At 41.4% G+C, this 23,189-nt stretch overlaps 1 protein-coding gene across 7 annotated transcripts in view; it reads left to right on the top strand.

Annotated features, from left to right (window-relative positions):
- Window positions 1-23,189, top strand: part of MAPK4 (mitogen-activated protein kinase 4) — a 241,106-nt gene that overhangs the window by 3,512 nt on the left and 214,405 nt on the right. The window contains exon 2 of one of the 7 annotated variants that reach the window (XM_069104204.1): window positions 8,004-8,116. The exons of the other annotated variants lie outside the window; for them this stretch is intronic. The gene's annotated coding sequence lies outside the window, so the exon portion shown is untranslated. The remainder of the gene's footprint in view (window positions 1-8,003; window positions 8,117-23,189) is intronic. 7 annotated transcript variants of the gene reach the window in all.

Raw genomic sequence — 23,189 nt, 5'->3', positions numbered from 1 at the left:
CTTTCTTGTCTTAAACCAGAGCTTCCTAGTGCCAAGTAAATGTCACATTAACTCTTTTTATACTTTCCCCTTTGGAAGTCAGATTAATTCTTTTTCCTGCTGTATGATTATATATATACAGAGAGAGAGAGACATCTAAATTCAAGTGTGTGCTAGAGCCAAATTGTATGGGCTCAGAACCACTTGTTAAATTTTCAGCATAAGCATTTTAGTCACTTACTAACTGCATGTCTTTGGGAAATTCACTTAACCTCTGTTTACTTCAGTTTCTTCAATGTAAAATGGGTACAATACTAGCACCTACCTCCCAGAGTTTGCCAGGGTTTGTTGTGAGAAGCAAATGAGATAAAATTTGTTAAGCACCTACCACAGTACCTGGAACATCATAGGTACTATATAAATGCTGTCATCACCTTCTTATTATTATTTTCTCTTCTTCTTTTCTTCTCCTCCTCTTTTCTCTTCTTCTCCTCCTTCTCCTCCTCCTCCTCCTTTTTGTTGCTGCTGCTGCTTCTGTTTTGTGTCTTCTGTTGTTGCTTCTGCTGCTGCTTTTCTGCTTTCTTTTCCTGCTTCTTCTTCTGCTGTTGCTGCTGCTGCTTCTTCTCTTGCTGCTGCTTCTTCAGCTTCTGCTCCTCCTCCCCCTTCTTTTTCTCCTTCTCCTCTCTTCTACCATTAAGATTAAGAAAATATTAATAACGCAGGTTAAACTTAAAAGTGTGTCACAGATACATTTTTTCTCCAGTTGTAAAACACTCCCCAGCACACTGCTACATCTCATATATTTACAGCAAAGCTTCATTAGTTTGAATCCTACTAAAAGTTTATAGAAGTCCCCCAAGTGTGAACAAAAATGCCCTCCATCTACAATACATTCTCTGCCTAATAGTCATCCAGCTTTTGCTTGTAGTCATGGGGAACCTGCTACCTCCTGAGACAGTTCACTTCTGGAGAGCTAAAATTGGGAGGATGTTTGTTTTTTTCTTTTTCTTCTATCAAGTCAATATAAGCTGCTGTGTTCTTGACAACTAGGTCCAGGTTGGGCTGCAATTAAAACTCTGAGTAAGGGACTTTATCACCTGTACCAGGTACATAGTCTTAGACCCCACCCACCTTGCATATAGTGTTTGAGAAATATTTGTTGAATGACTGAAAGAAAGGGATCGCAGGGCAAAATCATTGTGTGAATGTTTAAACTACTAGATTAGCTCATAATATGTGATTTTTCTGGGCCAATGGCTGCTAACTGATTTAAGTGATTTAAGGTATTCATTAGGAAATACCCCCACCCACTTTGTTGTTCCCTAAAACAAGCTAAGTTGGATGTCTACTGGGCACCACTTTTCAGTGGGTATAAGGCACTTGGCTAGGATTCAGAATGTTCAGATTGTAGTTTAGGTTCTACTCCCTTGAACAGCTTTGACTAGAGTAAGGACAACTCATCTTCATGAGTTTAAATCTAACCTCAGACACTTGCTAGCTATGTGACCCTGCACAAGTCACTTAACCCTGTTAGCCTCAGTTTCCTCAACTGTAAAATTATTTGGTGAAAGAAATGGCAAATCACTTCAGTATCTTTGTCAAGAAAGCCTCAAACGAATTGGGGCAGCTAGGTGGCCACAGTGAATAGAGCACCAGCCCTGGAGTCAGGAGGACCTGGGTTCAAATCCAGCCTCAGACACTTAACACAAAAACTAGCCGTGTGACCTTGGGCAAGTCAGTTAACCCCAATTATCCCTCCAAAAAAAAAAAGAAAGCCCCAAACGGGGACACAGAGAGTCAGATAGACTGAACAACAACTACCTTGCCATATGACCTTGGAGCAAGCCACTTAACCCCTGTGAGCCTCACTTTCCTCTTCTGTAGAATGTATCATATGAATAAGATGAGCTCTAAGAGCTTTTTCAGCTTGAACAGTCCTAGTCTGCTTAAAATGTACTAAAGTCAATTTGTAAAAATACAGAAGTCTTCATTAAGAATGTTCTCAACCAAACTAGCCAAAATATCTTAGCTTCAGGAAGGGAAAGTGTTCCGATTAATATATCAATCCAACTGCACATTGTATGAAACTGAGTTAATTTCATCAGGATTTAAGGGGAAAAAATCCAGATTTCAAACATAAATTTGAGATATGACCATTGACTTTGCAAAAGGATTGGGGGGGGGTTGTTTTTATAAAAGAATTTGCTATAATGTTGACTCTTGTGCATTTTAAGGAATTCGGTATACATATTGGGGGGGTTGTTTTTATAAAAGAATTTGCTATAATGTTGACTCTTGTGCATTTTAAGGAGTTCGGTATACATAAAACTTCTCTTGGAACAAGGTTTACCTCCACTAAATCATACTCCAGGGACCCAAAGATTAATGTAGCTTCTAGTTGCTTAGCCACTGGGAAAATTTGGTCCTTGAAGCCGCATAATCATAGAATATTGGAGCTATCAGGCACCTTAGAGGTCATAGAATTTTAGAACTTTAAGGCACCTCTGGACTCAAATTCTAGTCTAATTTCATTCCAACTTCTTTCAAGGGGGCATACGACTGGAGGATGCTGGGGCTGTAGCTCAAAGGGGAGCTGGTATAAAGGGGGAAAAAAAGAGGGCCCAGGACAGTGTTGGAGGACACCTGCAGTTATTGAACGTGACCTCAATGAAGATCTAACAAAGGAAACCGAGGAGTGGCTTGACAAGTAGGAGGAGAACCAGGAGAGGAAGTGTCATGAAAACCTAGAGAGAAGAGAGTTTTGAGTAGACAGTAATCCACAGTGTCAAACATTGCAGAGAGGTCACGAAGGGTGAGAATTGAGAAAAGACCCATTAGATTTGGCAATTAAGGGTAACTTTGTAGAGAGCAGTTTCAGAGTGAGAGAAAAGGATGTGAGGGCATAGATTGTGGATAGTTTTTTCGAGGAATTTAGCCACAGTAAGGAAAAGAGATATGACAGCTAGCAGTGATGGATGGATCGAGTAAGGTTTTTTGAGGATGAAGGCTTGTAGACAGTAGAGAAGCAGCCAGTGGACTGGGAGGGATTGAAGAGAGATAAGAGAAAGGGAAAGATAAAGGAGGCAGTCTGTTGGAGAAGATTGGGTTGGAATGGGATCACTTGTGCATGTAGAGGGCTTTGCCTTGGCAAGAAAGGCCACTTTGTTATGAGACAGAAAAGTGTAAGGTTTGACATTTATTCTTATTGAATTTCATTTTATTAGATCCAGCCTTGTGCTCTAGCCTGTCAGGATCTTTTGCTATCTCTCATGTTAGCTGTCCCTCCCAGCTTTGTGCCATCAGCAATTTCGATGGGCAAACCAGCTATGCCTTCATCTCAGTCATTGACAGAAATGTTAACACAGATCTGAGCCCAGATCCCTGAGATATTGCACTGGAGACCTCTTCCCATACAAACAATGGACCATTGACAAATACTCTTTGAGTACGGCCATCTCGCCAGTACTGAATTCATCTAATGATATTATCATCTCATCACCATCATTCCATATGAATTCCTTGTTAACTGTCACCCATTGGTCATAGTTCTTTTCCCTGGGGTTCAGCAAAACAGTCTAGTCCTTGTCCTTGAAAAGTGAAACCTTTCAAGTAGTTGAAAGAGTATTATCAATTCAGTGTAGTGTTTAGCAATTGCCTAAAGCAGTTATCTTTACCTCAAGCAGCTTATAGTCTAATGAGGAGGCTAAAACATGTACACAAAGTAATTATGATGCAAGGGAGAATGTGTTTCAGGCAAAAAAAAAAACAGAAAAAATTATCCAGCTATGGAAATTTGAGGAGAGGAAAGATTAGATTTTGTTGGTCTAAGAGTTTGAGGGGGGAGGGCAGAGTGAAGTGGGGAAAGGCAGCAATCAAGTTGTACCTTATGAAACGGAGGAATTGGGGTGGCAAGGTGGTGCAATGAATAGAGCACTGGCCCTGGAGTCAGGAGGACCTGAGTTCAAATCCAGCCTCAGACACTTAACACTTACTAGCTGTGTGACCTTGGGCAAGTTACTTAACCCCAGTTGCCCTGCCTTCCCTGCTCAAAAAAAAAAAAAAAGAAAGGGAGGAACTTATTCTTATCCCTAGGTTTTTTTTCATTCTACTCTTTCCTGGTTCTCCCCCCACTTGTCTGACTTCTCTTTCTCAGTCTCTGTTGCTTGATCTTCATCCAGGTCATACCTGCTAACTGCGGGTATCTTCCAACATTCTGATCTGGGTTCTCTTCTCTTTTCCCTCTATACTATTTCATTTAGGGGAATAGAAGAGGGAAGGATGAGAGCAGAGAAGGGGGAGAGTAGTCTAGTGTGGCTACAGCACTGACATACTTGGGAATGGTGTCAATAGTAAATTTAGGAGGAAGATTTTGGGTGGAAGTTGCTGAGTTCCGGTCTGGATGTGTGTTTCTGATGGCAGCTGAATGGACCATCTCCTTGGAGGAGGCAATATGTGGAAAGAGGAGTGTCAAGGACAGAAATTTGGAGGGCATATCTGTTTAAGGGGCAGAAGAAGCCAGTAAAGGAGACAGAGCAGGAGTCTTCAGAGGAGTAGAGATAGATCGAACAGTGTCACGGATGCCAAAGGAAGTGATCTGCTGGGAGAAGGTGGTGTTAACGGTAGCAGAGGCTGCAGAGAAGTCAAGGAGGATGAGGACTTTATTTTCCTGCAGCAGGGTTTTAATTTCCCTTACTGTCCTGTTCATCTTCTCTTGGATGCTGTCCAGTTAGTTAATGCCCTTCTAAGACATGGCAGGAAGTAACCAAGAAGCAGAATGTTAGGGCAGGAGGATTATTGGATTTGCAATGAAAAGATCTGAGCACGTGTTTCTGCTCTGCCATTTACTGGTTGTGTGACTATGGACAAGAGCCTTAACCTCTCTAACCAGTTTCTTCATATATTATATGTTATCAGCTGTTGTCCTGAGGATCTTATGAGTTCAACTATAAAGTGCTTTATGGTCACAGAGTGTTCTGTAGATATAACCCATTGTTCTTCTAATTACATGACTTACTCAGAGTCATACTGCTAATTAATAATAGCTAAGATTAGAACCTTTGATCTTTCCGCTCTTCTTTTTACTGTCATGCTGCTATTTGGAACCTTTCCTTCCTTCCTAGTTACCAATTCAATTCAGCAAACACTTTTTAAGCACCTACTTTGGTCAAGACAGCATCCTAAGTGTTGGGTGCTTCTGAATCTGTGATTTCTCTATTGTGACATTCCCACCCACAATGAGGGCCATGTTCCATTCATGTATGCCCATCCTTTGTGACTCTTATCTGTGTGTTCCTGAAAGTTTGCCATATGGAGTCCATCTAATGTGCTAGGAACCTTCCTCAATTTTTGATAGTCCCAGGATCCCGGTAGAAAAAATAATTAATCCATTAGTTATCAAATGCCACTGCACGTGACCAGTCTATCTTTGGCAATCTTATACTTTTTTGGTGATGTCTTCTGCATGACTCCTCATTTGTAATTCCTTTTCTGTAATAGTTGCAACCTACCTATGTCTACTATGGAGCAACTAGGGGGCAAAGTAGATAGAGTGTCAGGCCTGGGGTCAAGAAGACTCATCTTCTGAGTTCAAATCTATCTGGTTTCAGGTATTTACCAGTAGTGTGACCCTAGGAAAAATCACTTAACCCTATTTCCTCATCTTGTATAATGAGTTGTAGAAGGAAATAGCAAACCTCTCTGGTATCTCTGCCAAGAAAACTCCAAATGGGGTCATGAAGAGTTGAATGGGACTGAAATAACTAAACAACAACATGTCTCGTATGCGTCTTTAGGTGATCAAATTTTGTTCTTTAGATATTACAGACCTATGACTTATAGCCATGGAACATCATTGGAAGAATATTAATATGAAGGTGGAGCTGTGTTTCAGAGAGAACATGGGGTCAGTAAAAGGATTTTGAAATTTCCTACAGGCAATCCAGCTCCCTCTCCTGGCTTAATTCTGGGACCTACTCATTGTTTATTCAATTGCTCATATGAAGTGATATGTGTTCTTCATCCACTTAATTTTTCCTATGTGGATTGTTAGGCTTAACTCTTAACTCACTGCAGTGCTTTTGCGTCTAATATAATCAACATCTCCACAAACAGGATCATGTGGAGAACCTCACCATTTATAAGGAATCCCTCTAATACTTGTTCTGGGGTAGAACTGCTCCACGTCAGGGGTGAACCCTTTTGGTCATAGGCACTCAGTTTGTGTTTTAAGGTGTTTTTTTTTTTCCTGATATTTTTTCATTGGTATAAGGAATACATTGTGAGGAAACTCCTCCTAATGGCATTGAGGACCTGTTCTGCAACTTATACTCTTAGAGAGTTGCTTGGGAGCACTAAGGAGTTGAGTGTTTGCCCAGGGTTACATAGCACTTACGGGGTGGGCCACCTCAGAAAGCCCTGGGGATACAAAGGGAAAAATTAAATAACTGCTATCCTTGGGTGCTGTCCTCTTTCCAGAGCTCTTTTGGACATACTTATAGTTTAGTGGATGCTCCCAGATACTTTTGGGATCCACAGTACCTTTCTTATCTTGGCAAGAAAGTATCAATAATCTTCAAGCAGTATCATCTGTGTGGTGAGTCAAGGGATTGAGATTTCTAAGCCTTCCTTTCCAAGCTGATGACCTATTACTGCTTCCCAGGCAGTCTAAATTCTGGAGAAACTGGGCTCCCACAGGTTCCCCAGCCATGTTGTTCTACCTCCTGTTTCCGTGGCTTTGGGTGAGCTACCCCTGCATCTCGCCTAGCTGACCCGTTCTTCATCTCTGTCTCTGGGAATCCCTCCCTCCCTCCCAGGCTCACATGTCAGCTGATCTGAAAGGCCTTTCCTGAGACCTTCAGTGTTTAGAGTGTTGTTGACCTTAGTCAGTAGTAAATGTTTATGTCCTTGACATTTATTGACTTGCATAGCTGTCATTTTCATGTAGTAGAATATAAACTCCCCTTTTGACTTTATATGCCTAACACCTGGTGTGGCACATAATAGGCATTAACTAAGTGCTTGTTGAGTTGACCCTTTCTTTTTTTTTTTTTTAAAGCAATCGGGGTTAAGTAACTTGCTCAAGGTTACACAGCCAGTTATTATTTCTGGGTGTGGTGCTGAGTATCTGAGCCCGGATTTGATCCAGGTCATCCCGACACTGGAGCCGGTGCTCTTACTCGCTGAGCCACCTGGCCGCCCCTAAGCAATTGGGGTTAAGTAACTTGCTCAAGGTTACACGGCCAGGTGTTTCTGGGTGGGTGCTAAGTATCTGAGCCCGGGATTCGATCTCCAGGTCTTCTCAACACTGGAGCCGGTGCTCTTACTCGCTGTGCTACCTGGCCGCCCCGAGTTGACCCTTTCTGAGGCTTAGGCAATGGGACAGCCTGGGAATAGAAATGTCCCCTAGCCGCAGTCCTTCCTCTACTGATGAGGGATCCTAATGAACCTAATATACATTCCCAATTTCTACTAAGCTTGATTTGAAGATTAGTGGATCATCTTGTTGGCCTCCAGAGTATCCTTGGCATATGAAACAAGTCAAGTCAACAAACATTAAGTGCTTACTGTGTGCTGAGGCTACAAAGACAGGTGAAAACAGTCCCTGGCCTCAGAAAGCTCTCATTTTAATGGACAGATAACATGCAAATAACTACGATCATAAAAGATACCTTCAATGAAACCTAAGGCAATCTCAGAGGAGAAATACCAGCATTGGGGAGGGCCTTCTTTTTTTTTTTGCTTTTGGGAGGGCAATTGGGGTTAAGTGACTTGCCCAAGGTCACACGGCTAGTTTTTTGTGTTAAGTGTCTGACATCGGATTTGAACTCAGGTCCTACTGACTCCAGGGCCAGTGCTCTATTCACTGTGCTACCTAGCTGCCCCATGAGGGCCTTCTTGCAGAAGGTGGCATTTTGAGCTGAGATTTGAGGAAGGGAGGGAAGCCAGGAGGCAGAAACGAGGAAAGAGGAAATTCTAAGCATATGATTCCAATTTATTGTCATTCATATGCTTTTATTCCTTCCTAGTATCAGGATGATTGGTGGAAGCCTCTAAAGACCAGAGTGTAGAATGATGGCCCCTTTCCAGAGCACTTTATGACATGCCTGTGATTTATCTGACCTTCCCAGTTGCTTTTGAGGTATGTACTGTCACCATTTGAATTTTGTCAGTAAAAAAAAGCCCAAGGGAGGAATATTCAACCAGTCCCATCAGAGTGGTGATTCCCTGAAGAGAGATGTATAAGTTCCCAGCCCCTTGACCTGAGCAATTCTCCTGCATCATGGCAGAATTCTATGTAATCTCACTGTCAGTATACCGAGAAAGATACTCAGGGATAAATGCAAAACCCTCCTGCTACAATCTGCCCCATTCATAACCAGAGAGCTTTACCCCACCAGCCACCTCCCAGGTTTGGAGCTTGAGAGCAGAGGTTGGCATGAATGGAATTCTAAATAGAAAAAGCAGCTGGATATCCATGGCAAATGTGCCCATACCTAGGGAGACCAGAGCCTATAAGACAAGTGTCCAGTAGAAAGTGATGTCAGAAAAGCAATCTTCCTCTGTATATCAAGCACCTCTTGCAGCCTTTCATGGTTCCCTTTGCTCTAATCTCAGTGTGCGTGTGTGTGTGTGTGTGTGTGTGTGCTTACATGTGCATACTTACACAGTAGTTAGATGAAAGGGCACTGAGATCAGTGGGAGAGGAGAATGAGAAGAAAGAGCAAACTTTTGCTCTATGAAAATACAAAATATTTTGCGTGAGGTTGCCCAGGTGCAGCTCTGACTTCCTTAGGCTCCCTCAATATTCCATTTTGAAAGCAAAGAAACCAGCCAGGGTGCCTAACCTTGAGGCATTCATGCAGACTAAATTCTTGATGAAGAAAGGGAGAACTGTGGGGGTCTTTGAATGTCAGGCCTGGCTTTCCGATGAATTCCTTAAGGAATCCTTATATCTCAGGAGAAGAGGGATCTATTCTGGTCCTTAGAAGATATATGCTTAGATATGGGTTATTGTGTTAAAATATTTTTCCCCACCCATTCTCAAGTTTCTAAGTAGTTCTTGCTCCTAATTTTCTGGTCACAAAATCTGAGAGATAAAGAATGGAAAAGACTCATTAGCACGATTTGCAAGTGGGGGATTTGGGGGTTGGAGGTGTTGGAAGTGGTATCCTGAATCATGTTCTTTACCTGACCTTGAAGGACTGTGCCTGTAGATAAATTCTTACCTCTTTAGATGGTCATTTTCACCTCTTCCCTCTTCATTTTATGCCCTGGGAGAGGACAGCTGGTGCTGATTTGTAGTCACCTATGGGTAACTTGCAAAGTTTGTACCCTTCCAGGGCAATGGAAGAAAAGAGAGACAGCACATAGTGGAAGCCTTCAAGTCGGGAAGCTCAGGGTCTTGTTCTAGGGGTCACTAAGTAGTTATAGAAGCCATTCTTCTTGTAGGTCCTTTTCCGGACCTCAGTTTCCTTGTATGTGAAGGGAGGGCATTGGATTAGACATATTCTCCTGTAAAGTTTCTTCCAACTTGAATACTGTGTGTAGAACAATGTCTTGTCACTCTGAAACCTGCCCCCATGGCCTGGCTCTGCAAGAATTTTCACAGCCTGTTTTTGTGGATTTATCCCAGTGTATTCACCATTCCTGCTTGTTCTGAGGTAATTAATAGCACTGGATTTTGCCAGGGTCCAACAATGAATTTTTTTTTTACTCTTTTCCTTAAAGGAACAAGTTTAAAAATTGCATTCCCAGGTCAGAGTTCCAGTCTGTGGTTAAGCCTATGCAGAATAAAGGCCAATGAACTAGTTACTCCAGAGAAAGGAACTGTTCACACCAGAAAGGAAAGCTGTCAGGGCAGTTGGATATTTTTATTGCATATCTGCCTAGAGGCAAATGGCGCTAGATGGCTTAGCTAGCTATGTGAGTTTATGAAATATCATTAATTGAGCTCTAGGTTTTAGAAGTTAATTACTTCTCCCAGACCTAGGCCTGCACAATAGTATACTCTGGAGTCCTAACCAAGAAAAATTAACCCTTCCAGCATGATTAGCTGTAGGAACAAGCCTAAATTATTGTTTGATAATAGTATGACCTTCAACTAATGTCCCTAAACAGAAAATGTGTTATCAGATTCGTCCATCATTCACACAGCTGCCAAATTAATCTTACTGATGCCCAGATCTGAGTGTTTTCTTTCTTGGCTGTTCCTCCTTTTGTGGATCCCCATTATCCCTGCAATAAAATATGTGCCCGTGGACACACAGCTAGAGTCAGAACTGGAATTCTAACTCAGGGGTCTCCTGATTCCCGAGTCAGCCTTTTTTCTGCTACCTCATGCCGGTTAATGTATACATCCAATCCGCTTCTAGTAGGCCAGGACTGACTTCAGCTGGTTTGATGCCTCAGGTTTAAGATTGGAACAAAAGGAGATTCATCAGCTATCGGACAGTTAACGAAATGTTTACTTAATCCTGATAGGGGAAGGATATTCAGAGTAGGGAAAAGATTCCGTGAGGATATGTTATTGATTCAGCTCAGACCAGCTTCCCTGTGCTAATGCTGGCCACAGAAGTTTGAGGGAGGAGCCAGGTGACTGCCCACTTGTGTATAACATCTGTACTCAAGACACCCAAGCTGTGACATCAGCCCAAGACCTTAGTTCCCTTAGTAAATTCTATCTAGATGATTTCACTACTTTTAAATAAAAAAACTAGTTAGCCTCTATGAAACAGGACCTCAGGATATTGCTCCCACCATATACTGTCATTAAGTTATAAGCTCCTAGAGCAAGGGTGGGGAACCTGGGGCCTCAAGGCCACATGTGGCCCTCTATGTCCTCAAGTGTGGTCCTTTGACTGAATCCAGACTTCACAGAACAAATCCCCTTAATAAAAGGATTTGTTCTGTAAAACTTGGACTCGGTCCAAAGACTGTACCCAAGGACCTACAATGCCATGTGTTCCCTACCCCTGTGAGAGTAAGAAATGTTATTTTTCAGCATTGTATCTCAGCTCTTAGAACATTATCTTGCACCTAGTTGGGGTTTAGTAAATGATGGATTGAAATTAGTTAGCTGTAGTTGCTTTTTATACCTCTGTTGGCAATTGTAATCCTTTGTTTGGGCTGAGTTCTCCTTAGCTTATGAAAGAGTTCTCACCTAGAAAGGAGGCCCTGGCTTCTCATCTTGGCTCCTACACTTACTGAATATATGATGAGAGATATGTGAACATTTACTCCTCTGAATATGTTTTATGATCTTCAAGATAACAAAAACAACACATTTAGTGGATAGATGGCCAAGCTCAGTCAGGAAGTCCTGAGTTCAAACTCTGCCTCTCACATATACTAGCTCTATGACCATGGGCACTCTGTCAGTGCCCCGGTGACTTTCTAAGACTGAAAGTCACCAGCAGATTGCCAATTTCCATTAGTGGAGGGCATTTCTGTACCAGGGAATTCCCTACAGATTTGAAATCATAAATCTGTGTGCAGAAGGAAAGCAAAAATAATGTACTCAGTCAACAAGCATTTATTAGGCACTTACGGGGTTCTAGACACTGTGATAAGATTTGGGTATACAAATAAGGGTACCCCTGTCCCTTCCCTCAATGAGTATATGTAAGTAGAAAGGTACATATATTATAGGGTTTATATAGTATGAATTGAAGGCAATCTGAAAGCAGAAGCACTTAACTCACACTACCTACCTCAAAGGATAGCTGGAAGGAATGTGCTGGGTACACTGTAAGAAGTACTATCAGTGAGAGATATTGTTGGGAGAAAGAACATGGGTTCCAAGTGCTTAACATGGAATCAGGAAGACCTGAATTCAAATCATGTCTCTGACAGTTCCTGTGTGACCATGGGCCAAGCCACTTAACCTTGATGTTTCTGAGGCAACTCTTTAAAGCTGTTATAAACAGGCTGCCATTTGCATCAGTGGAGGGACTTCTCAACTGGGGAAATCCTGCCAATCATTGACATATTATTGTTAGAGTTATTACTCCCTATCAGTAAGAGAGAACTAACTGAAATTTCAGAAATGATTAAGCTTTGAGAAGCAGGATGGTCCTAAAAAGCTGTCTAGGCAAGTTCATTTGTTAATCTGATAGACTGTTTACCCATGGTAGGTGGTTGCCGTTGGAGCTAGTGTCCTGTAGTGTGGAACCAAGCACTTAGAACCATAGGGAAGACCCTAGACCCAAAGTCTCAGAGGTTTCCAAAGATAAGAGAAAACGAGCTGGAATAGACTGTTGGGGTTTTGAAACTGTTGTGTTTGCCAAGCTGGAATAAGGAAGAGGGTGACAATAAAACACCTTGGAAGAAATGTTGACAAATTAAAAATAATGGTGCAACTACAAGTGAACATCTGCTCTGGGTCCTGCGGCTGGAGAGGAAAAAGGGTAAAAAATTCCCCTACTAATTATAATAAAGTTCCATTGTATCCTTGCAGTCCCCATCCATCTTCCATGTGAGGGCCTTCATGAAAGAATGACCACCCAGGGGGCGGCCAGGTAGCACAGCAAGTAAGAGCACCGGCTCCAGTGTCGGGATGACCTGGGGATCGAATCTGGGCTCAGACACTAAGCACCCACCCAGAAATAACTGGCCTTGTAACCTTGAGCAAGTTACTTAACCCCAATTGCTTAAAAAAAATGACCACCCAGATGGCAGCACCTTCATGATACGCCAAGCTGACACCAGGCTAGTAATCACTAGGTCAACATCAACATCAACAGGAACATGAACTTTACCCTATGGATTGGGGACCCAGGTGTCCAGGATGCCATTTCCATCTATTCAACTTGGTTCTTCCAACCCCCATCCTCACTTCATTCAATCTTTCTTTTATCTGATTGGAAAGGGAAGAGAGAAGAGAAGGTTCAACTTCTTACTTATTTTCTTAAAAATCTTTGGATGGAATGATCTTAAGAAGATATTTCCCTCACAAAAAATTCCCATTTTATATGGAGAAGGGTAGGGAGGGGGCAATGAGCTCATAAGTCCGTGTTTGTGCTAAGTTCTCATGGCACATTCTCCTTTGAAAAGAAAAAAAAGATGTTTTCTTGATGCTCTTTTGAAAAATTGCTGTCACTTTCAATGATCCTTCCTTATAACAAAGACCAGTCAAATAAGTACAACAAATCACAACAGTGGTCTTGTCTGACAATGTGTGTATGCCTCTATCAACACCCCCAGTCTACCACCTCTTTGCAGAGAGAAGGGAGGTATGCTTCACTCTCAGCCTTCTGAAGTCATGACTAGTCACTGCATTGATTAGCATTTTAAAGACTTCTAGTGCTGTATTCCTTTAGGTTTTTATGGTGATCAGCACACCAACCTTCAGAGCATCTTGAAGCATCCTAAAATTTATACTCAAAACTCCATTGTTCTATTGGGTAAATTCTGTCAATGAATCTGATTCCACGAAGTAAATGAAATAGTAGACTAATTTCTTGCTCCAATATTGATACATTAGAGCTTTAGAAGAACTTAAAGTACATTTACCAGCTTGGTAACTACTGATTCTTTTTGATCATTCTCCCACATTGAATATAACAGTGTTTTACTCTGTCCTTTGGGTCTTGAGTTTGGGCTTTGACTCTCTTAATATATTGAATTACCTTTTTTTCCTCTATGTCACCTTAATTGCTAAGACATAATAATGCTATTATTATTTAATTATCACCACTAAGGGTAATGTTAGATTTCAGTAATCTAAAACTATATTGCCTCAGACTTAAATTATATGAAATAAGAACCTACCTATCAGGTAATGGAGATCTTGGCAAAGAAGGTGCCTGTGAATAAATATGGCAACTAGGTGGCCCAGTGGATAGAGTGTTAGACCCAGAATCAGGAAAACCTGAGTTCAAATGTGACCTCAAATACTTCCTAGCTGTATGGCCTTGGGCTAATCATTCAACCTCTCACGGCGTCAGTTTCCTCATCTATAAAATTGGGATCTTATTAGCACCTATCTCCCAGGGTTGTCATGAGGATAAAATAAGATCATATTTGTAAAATATTTTACAAACCTTAGAACTCTCTGTGTATGCTGGCTATAATAACTTTTAAACTATTTATTTAATATTTTACATCCCAATTACATGTGAAAATAATCTTAATATATATTCTTAAATTTTGAGTTACAAATTTTTCTTCCTTTTTCCATTTTCCTTCCCCTCATTGAGAAGGCAAACAGTTTGATATAGGTTATACATGTGTAGTTATACAAAACATATTTCCATATTAGTCATGTTGTGAAAGAAAACACAGACCCAAAAAAACCAAACCAAGAAAAATGGAGAAAGTCTAAAAAATAGTATGCTTTGTTCTTTATTCAGACTCCACCAGTTATTTTTCTGGAAATGGATAGCATTTTTTATCATGAATTCTTTGGAATTATCTTGAATCATTGTATTTTATTCACAGTTGATCATCGTACAATTTTGCTGTTACTTTGTACAATGTTGTCCTGGTTCTGCTCATTTCACTTTGTATCAGTTTGTGTAAGTCTTTCCAGGTTTTTCTGAGAGTATCCTGCTCATCATTTCTTATAGTACAATGCCATTCCATCACAATCATATGCTAAGTATAATTATAATTACTATCATGAAAACCTGTCACTTTGCAATTTAGTCCCTGGAATCTTTCTTTAGGTTAAATTGAGTTCTTTATAAATTCTCATCTTTACCTCTTAATATATATATCATATATACCTCTTAATAGATATAATGATAAAGATATAGTAAATATAATAGGTAAAATCGATATCTATCTTGTATTTTATGTGACAATCAGTACTGAAGTTTTCTCTCCTAAAAGAAGTACCCATTTTACCCAAACATTATGGCCTTGACCACTTTCATATGACACATGTTAATGAACTCTCTCAAGAGAATTAGAAATCATAGATTTTTTGATCTGGAAAGCACCTAAAACGTTATGTGGTTCAATCCTCTCATTTTTTGAGCAAGAAAATGAGGCCTGGTGAGGAGAAAAGATTTGTCAACATCACTCAGTGATAAGGCCAGGAGTCGAAGGACCGGAGTCTTCTGACACCTAATCCCCCAAATTCTACTTTCTCATTTATTATGGAAAATGATCCTTTTAGACATTAGATAATCAAAAAGTAATTAAATGTCTACTATGTTTAAGGCACCATGCTAAGGATCATGGATATAGGGATACAAGGGGCCCTGCCCTCGAAGAGTTTATATTCTTTTGGAAAGCCAATATTGTGGTTTGTCCTTCTTTCGCAAAGATGACCATGACATCAGGGAGATGATGACGTGACTCACAGTTGACTTGGATTTGAGTGAGGGAGGGCCATGCAAGGTCAGCAGCCTCACTTTCTCCCCCAGAGCCATCTGGGTCCAGTGGCCAAATATTCATCAGGACAACTGTACCTCTGTAGTTGTGTACATACAATGCAAAGTCCTTTTAGAGGAAAAGGTGCTGGTAAGTGAGAGCACCAGGAAAGGCCTCCTGCAGAAGGCGGCACATGAGCTCAGTCTTCAAGCAACCCAAGGATTTAAGAGACAGAGTGGAGGACAGAGAACATTCTAGGCATAGGGTGAGCCTGTTCAAAGTCACAGAGACAGAAGATTAAGGGTTTCATATAGGAAGTAGGTCAGGATGGCTGAGTATATGGAGTAATGTGCAAATAAGACCCCACAGATAGGAAGAGTCCAGATTGGGAAAAGCTTTAAATGTTAAATAGAAGAACTCAGAGTCGATAGGGAGCTATTAATTAGAGTTTTTTGAGTAGAAGAATGACAATGTCAGACCTGTGCTTTAGTCACTGTGTGGAGGATGGATTGACTAGGGGAGAGACTCAAGGCAGAGGGACTAATTAGGAGACAGTTGTGTTAGTCTAGGCAGGAAATGATGAGGGTCTGAACTAAGAGAACTTACATAGAAATGTATTTGGAATAACCTCCATGGTGAGTGGGATAGAGAATCAATCAGGGTGGAATAGGAAGATTGTCTCCTTGCAGTGAAGGCCCAGATGAGATTAGATAACATAAATTTGTGATGGGCTCTTGGAATGAATAACAGCTGAATGCATTCCATCAGGGAGTGAATGAACAGCAATAGTAGAAACCAAAGGTCACACTAAATTAAACCCAGCACGTGTGCAGATCATATATTAAAATTTGGATTCATAAAAGATTCCAAAATTGGAGAGGGAGATAAGATTGTTCATTGTATGAAAGGATTCCCAAGTGCTTTTGCTGTGTTGCAAATCTTTCCCAAGGTTCAGTTTGCACACACCTGTTCGGTACCATTTGTGTTGTGTAATGCCAGGCCCTGCATGCATTGATGTCTGAGAATGAGAAGCAAATACTGTTTTGAGTAGCATCCTGAAGGCAGCCAAGCTGAGAAGAATGGCTGTCCTGGTAAGAGTCTCTCCAGCAATGAGACAAGGTTGTTTGGTTTCCTGAATTCACCTCTAGTTACCTCTGTGCCCAAAAGATATTCCCAAGTTTCAGCTGTACTGAGAGCAGGCAGCCAAGAGAATGAAAATGATGAGCCAGAAGGATTTACTTCAAAGCAACCCTAACTGTGAAGCTTGGCCAGAAAGCAGAGCTGGGGAAGGAGCATGATAAAGGGCTACTCTCCAGAGAGAAAGCTGAAGAAATGAAGGGCAGGAGGAGCTTCAGCCAAGAAACAGCAGCCTGGGCTGTAGCTCTTTCACTTTGTAATTTATGGCTAGTCCAGTATAGTGGATAGAGGGCTGGACCTGGACTCGGGAAGGCTTGGGTTTCAATCCTGCCTTAGACTCATCCTAACTGTGAGACCCTAGGAAAGTCACTGAACCTTACTTCAGTTTCCTTGTGTGTAAAATGAGGGGGTTGGACTTGAACTCTAACAAGCATGAGGACTATAAGGAAAGGCCATTGGATTCAGCAATTAAGAGATCATCGGCACAAAGCTGTTTCAATTGGGTTATGGGGTCAGAAGACAGATTACAAAGGCTTGAGAAGTGAGTGGGAGATGAGAAAGTGGGGTCAACTAGTGACAATCAATTTTTTTTTAGGAGTTTGAGAGTGAAAGGGAAGAGAAAGATAAGATGATGGCTTATGGGGATGGTAGGGTCAAGGGAGGTCTTTTTTGAAATTTTGAACTCAACAAACCAGGGGGAGAAATGGGCATTTGTGTGTACATAGTAGAATACATAGACCTACAGATTTTGGTCATGCACACAAGAGAAAGTTAAGAATGGGGTGGGAGGAGAGAGGATGAGGGAATATTTCTAGGCAATAGGGAAGAGGCCAATTGATAAAGAAAGACTGAAGTTTGGAGAGAGAAGATTGAAAGAGGGAAAATTCTCATCAGTGCCATTGATCACAATTCTGGAGGTCCTACAAGGAAGCATGCTACTTACTTCTTGACAGAGAGGTGATGGGCCCAAGGTACAGAATGGGATATACATTTTTAGATATGACAAATGTGGTCATTCGTTTCGCATGACTCTTCTTGTTACAAATATTGTAGTTTTCCCTTTTTTATATGAGGGGAGCCAGCATTAATGTTGCAGGAAAAAGAATTAAAAAGGCATTGAAACATCTTTAAAAAGGCTCAAAAGGGAACATATGGAAGTTCAGAGGGAAACACAGAAGCTTTGAAAATAATATTGAATCTAATATACTTTTTCTTTAAAAAGCAAGAGGTGAGTACAATAGGTTATGATATTATTACCATCCTAAAATAATGTCCTAGAAGTAAGAGAGAAGGCAGTTTGAGAGTTGACTCCAACTGGAGTCTACTGTGACTGTCATGTCTTTGTAAAACATTAGTGCTTTCCCTCTGGTTCTAAGGTGAAGGATAGAGGTAGGAAAATGGAGATCTTTGTACCTCTAAGATCTGTGATTGGGTCAATGTTCATATATGTCAAAATCTCTTTAGTACACAGGGTAGATCTTCCCGTGTACCTGTGGCTTTAAAAAGTTGTTACCTTGCAGCCAACTTGGTGAAGACCCGCTGGACTAAGCTAGGCTGGCCACTGGGCACAGGCACATAGCCAATCAAGCCCTTAGAGCTTGTTAGAAGCTGTCAGAGATGCTGGTGCTCTGCTGTCCTTGTCATTGAGAACCCAGGGACCCTTCAATACCGAGGTGAGGACTCCGAGGAACTTTAATGGAAGACAGAATTGTGACAATGGGATCCATTTCTTTGAAGTTATTGTGCTGAATTACCCTCACATGTTGTTTGGACTTTCTCATTCTTCAGAGAAGATGCCAATCAGCTAATTAGCAGTAATTACTACACACCTATCATGTGCTTTATATTCTGCTGGATAAGTTGCTCTTTGGGACCCTGGGGACATTTTTAGTGCACATGAAACCTGATTAAAATGAACATGAAGAAACAAAGGGGTGTGTTGTATGGTGAAGGGGAGAGGTATGGTCTCTCCCACATGCCTTGTTCGATTGGTGGTGAAGAGTATTATGAATTAATGTTAGCTGTATCTATGAGAAAGCCTTGAGTCTTTTCCATGCTGGAGAACCACTGTTCCTTCAAGTTTTCTCCCTGAGGTCATTGTAATTGCCCTGTCACCTGCTTCTAACTTAGGAGCCCCCACCTAGGTTTGACACTTCGCTGGGGTGGTTGTCCAGAGTCACTCTGCCTGGTCACTGTGCTTCGGTGCTGTTGGGGGAAGGAGGCAGTGCCCAAGAAATGTAAGACCCAGCAATCGCTGTCCACTAGAGGCTCACGATCTGGTGTGGGAGATAAACTATAGACAACAATAACAGACGAAGGCAGTGCATGGCATGCTTCTTGTGTGGTGTACACAAGTAAAATGAGGAATCAGTGTGGGTTCTTTATCTCTTCCTGGCCTATATTATTAAAATTAAAAAGTCAACAGCTATGGATTGTGTTTGTGGTCACCTACATAATGGACGTTTGACTTGTGGCTTTCCTCTCACATCGCACTGTAATTGATACATCTTCAACAAGTAACTCTTGGGGAAATTAAATCTGGCAGGAACCATCAGTGTCAGCAGAGCTCAGGAAGCATTTATTTCACTCTCTTTCATTTCATGCCTATCCCATCTACTTCTGTTCCCCAATGCTCCCCCTTCCCAGTTAGCCAGTCTCACTGGGGAGAGTCATGTTCCAGGTTAGCAGCTGCCTGGGGATGGGGGATTAGCAGGGGAGACACCTTGAACAGAAATTGTTGATCAGATCTGCCGAGGCAGCGCCAGAATTCTGAGGTAATTGCATCAGGATTATAGGTCACCTTCTTTGAGGTAGCCTTGCAGCTTCAGGCCCATTGATGGTAGGGAACTGTCAGTGGGCCATGGATTGCAGTGGTGTTGAGTGGTCAGAGCAGGGCACAGTTACTGTGTGCAGGCTTGGAGGGGGGAGGGTGGAGAGGAAAGAGCCCTTGCTTTCTGCATCTTGGTGACTTCTAAAGTAGCTAATAAAATGAGTAAACAAATGACCCAATTCAGAACCAGAGCAGACTGAGCTCTTGATGAGTGAGCCCCGTGTTCAGCTTCCATCCCACCTTATAGTAATTTTTAATTTTTCTTAAGATCGTTTCCCTGTAGCATATTACTATAGATATCAAAACATTTTTTAAAACAAGTAGGCAATTGTTTCCTGACAACTCAAGCTTGAATTCCTATAGCCTTTGTTTAATTCATTTGTTTTGATTTGGATGGCTGATTTCATTATGGTTAGGAATTCTCCCTAACAATGCAGATAGACTGCATTTCATCATCTTAGAGAGATGCCTGGGAGCCCTAAGAAGTTAAGTGACTTGCCCAAGGTCACACAGCCAATCTGTGACAAGAGGCAGAACTAGAATCCAGCTTAACCTGATTTTGAGATTGATGATGCTTTTCTGTAGACTTTATATTGCCTTGAGTTATTTGCAACTAATTTCTTCCCAACTGGATGGGGTAAGCTCAAGACTAGCAACTACAGCACCTGGCACAGTGCTGAGTAGTCATTAGACACTCAGTAAATGTTTATTGAGTAAGTGAATGAATAAATGAATGAATGCTTGTTAAGTGAGTGTCTTGGGCAATAGAATGAGGGCTATTGAGAAAACAATATATGAACATATTAATAAAACAGTTCAAATTCTGCTGGGGGTGGTGGTTCTAGGTGCATTTTCTACATTGCATTCTACATTCTACAATGCAATTCCATTAATGCAATTCTTCTCCCAGATTCTGAATGAGTAAGAATTACTTAATAAGTAATAACTACATGCTAGAGAAACTGTGCTGAATGTTAAGGATAGAAAAGCTAGCAAAAACGACACTCCCTACCCTCAAGGAACTTACATTTTAATAGAGGAAGACAACAAATAAATAAAGGGTAGGTGGAGTCAGAAAGCTTGGAAATGGCTGGGAAATGGGGTGGTGGCTGGGTTCCCCACAAGATAAAGTCAAAGCTCATCTCCCAGAACCCTAGATCCCAGGTTCACAGTCTAAGTTCCAGTAAGAGGGAGAGAAGGAATGAATAGAGGTGACATTTCAAGATAAATCATCTTGTAGTTTCAAGGATCTTTTAACTTTGGCAGTAACACACATTGACAAGTAATACACAATAAATCAGACACCCATGTTTCTCCTTGAAAATGAGTGTACATGAATTGCCCAGAATCATAGTATGTATTTATTACTTTGGAAAAATTTAAGCTCAAAAATAAATATGTCTCACTACTAAATAACTATTTGGTATAAGGAATTAGAAGCCTAATGCAAATATCCTGATCAGTACTCACAGGCCAAATGCCTGTATACAGGAAGGGAAAATCCAAGAGGATTCCATCTTCTTAGGTGTCCTGATAGACTGTTTAACACTTGGCCCTCCAGTTTTGAAGCCTTATCAGGCATGAAGATACAAGTGACCCAAGAAAAAGAGCCCTAGGGAGCTCCCCAGAAAGCCTGAAGCACAAAGGCTGCAATTTCAAAATGTTCTAGGAAAAGGAAAGAAAGATGTCACGAATAGGTGAATGTCCCCAGGTCCAAAAAAGACTTGTTTCAGAAGGAAAAGAAGGTTCCCTAGCTTTACATCCTCTTCATTCTTCCCTGATAACTGCCACATTTCTTTGGCTATCTCACAGTGTCACCCAAAGGGAGGAAAAAGAAGGGGAAGATGTCAACCAGGAGGTCCAGGCCCTGTTCTCTCTGACATTTTTATCAATGACTTGGAGGAAGGCATAGATAGCATGTTGAGCAGATTTGCAAAGGACAAAAGATGGGGAATCCTCCACGTCTAGTGAATTTGCTTTGGAGAAACCTGGTGAGCATAATAATGGAGAAAGAGGAAGCTAGAGGAAGAAAAGATGTGGTGAACTTTCTGATCTTGACAGACTCACAGGAAGAGCACACACAGACTAGTGAGATGTAGCTGCCAGCGATGCTAACACTCACTTTCAGTCATGTCCAACTCTTTGTGACCCCATTTGGGGTTTTCTTGACAAAGATACAGGAGGGGTTTGCCATTTCCTTCTGCAGCTCATTTTACAGATGAGGCAAATGAGTTAAGTGACTTGTCCAAGGTCACACTGCTTAGTATGTGTTTGAGGCCAGATTTAAATTCAGGAAGATAAGTCTTCCTGACTCCAAGATCAGCACTCTATCCATTGCACCAGCTTGAGGCTTCATTAGTTGTTGATTGTCCAGACCGGGAGAGGTATTAGCTTTCTATGCTTTTCATGGTTCAGATTATACCAGGAGTACCATGTTCAATTGTGGGCATGATATTTTAAGGGAGATATTGATAAATCTGAATAAAATCTGGAATGGTGATCAGGGTCACCTTGAAATTTTGTCACTGGTGAACAGTGAAGATATATGGTACTGCTTAGCATCATTAGATCATAATGATATAAATTTAGAGCTGGAAGAATAAGAGATCCTAAGTCCAAACCCCATCATTTTGCATGTAGATGAAGTATGACTTTTAGCCCAGAATAACGATACTCCCTATTGTGAGGAGACCCAGATGGGCTATTGATAACATAGACTTGTATTGCAGGTATGGCCTTGTGGGGAAACTATAATGGTGGAAACATAATAGCAGGAATAGAGCTTCAAGAGACTCGAGGCACAGGCTGGTAATAGCTGAGCTAACACATGGGCTATGCCATACCTGCCTTTCAGTATCAACGTTAGATTCATGTAACAAGCATTTATTAAATGCCTACTGTGTGCCAGGCAAAGTGCAAGGTGATAGAGATATAATGCAAAACCAACCAACCAAACCCCTCCCCTGAAAGAGCTAAGGGCAAATTGGCTCCCTCCTGTGGGCAGAAGCTTCTGGACATTCTGAGCCTCTTCTGGGATGGAAGGGGCAGAAAGCAGGATTTAGAACCTGGAAGAAAAATTGGAGACCCTGGGCCCCTAGAGGAATGGTCTTGCATTCCTGCTTTTCCATGCAGCTGTGATCATGAGAATTACCAGAGTTGACACAGCACTCTCCAGTCCTGTTGTCAGTTAACTTCCACTGTCCTGCTCTCATTTTCCTGAAAGATGGAAAGTCTCTTATAAGATACTGAACTTTGGGGTTAGTTCTTTCACTCCCATGCTGTGGCTAGGAGAGGGGACAAAACAGATTTCAGTCTGTGGATAGGGTTTGTCATGGAATTGGAGCTGGAAAATGTTTGGAATGTTTCATTTTATAATATTAATGTTGAATGTTATGATTTTTTTCACTATGCTTTCCTCTAATCTAATTAAATGGCTTGTTTAATCATGACCATTGAGGTTCGAATGACTGAAAAAACAAGCTGGGTCAGGAAGAAATAGGAGGGCCCAGTAGGTGGGGGCCATACGCCAGGAGGTACACCTCATGAAGGACACATAAGGAGAAAGGGGAAGGTAATAAGCATTTACACAGTGCCTATTTTGTCCCAGATCACATGCTAAGCACTTTTCAAATATTATCTCATTGATCCTACAACTTTGGACAATAGGTATTCTTCTGATCCCCATTTTTCATTTGAGGAAACTGGGGCGGAGAGAGATTGAGTGACTTGTCCAGGTCGTATAGCAAGAAAGTATCTGAAGTTAGATTTGAATTCAGGTATTTCTGTCTTTGGGGAGTCTGGGTGGTGAAGTACATAAAGAGCCAGGCCTGGAGTCAGAAAGACCTAAGTTCAAATCTCACATTACTAGCTGTGTAACAAGTCACTTAATCCTGTTTGCCTCTGTTTCCTTATCTGTAAAATGGGCAGG

Source organism: Petaurus breviceps, unplaced genomic scaffold (assembly GCF_028583685.1).
Source record: "Petaurus breviceps papuanus isolate PSGF00001 unplaced genomic scaffold, PetGlider_PUasm1.0 131, whole genome shotgun sequence".
Classification (NCBI taxonomy): Eukaryota; Metazoa; Chordata; class Mammalia; order Diprotodontia; family Petauridae; genus Petaurus; species Petaurus breviceps.
Note: the sequence above shows the minus strand (reverse complement) of the source record. Positions and strands in the feature narration are given on the sequence as shown.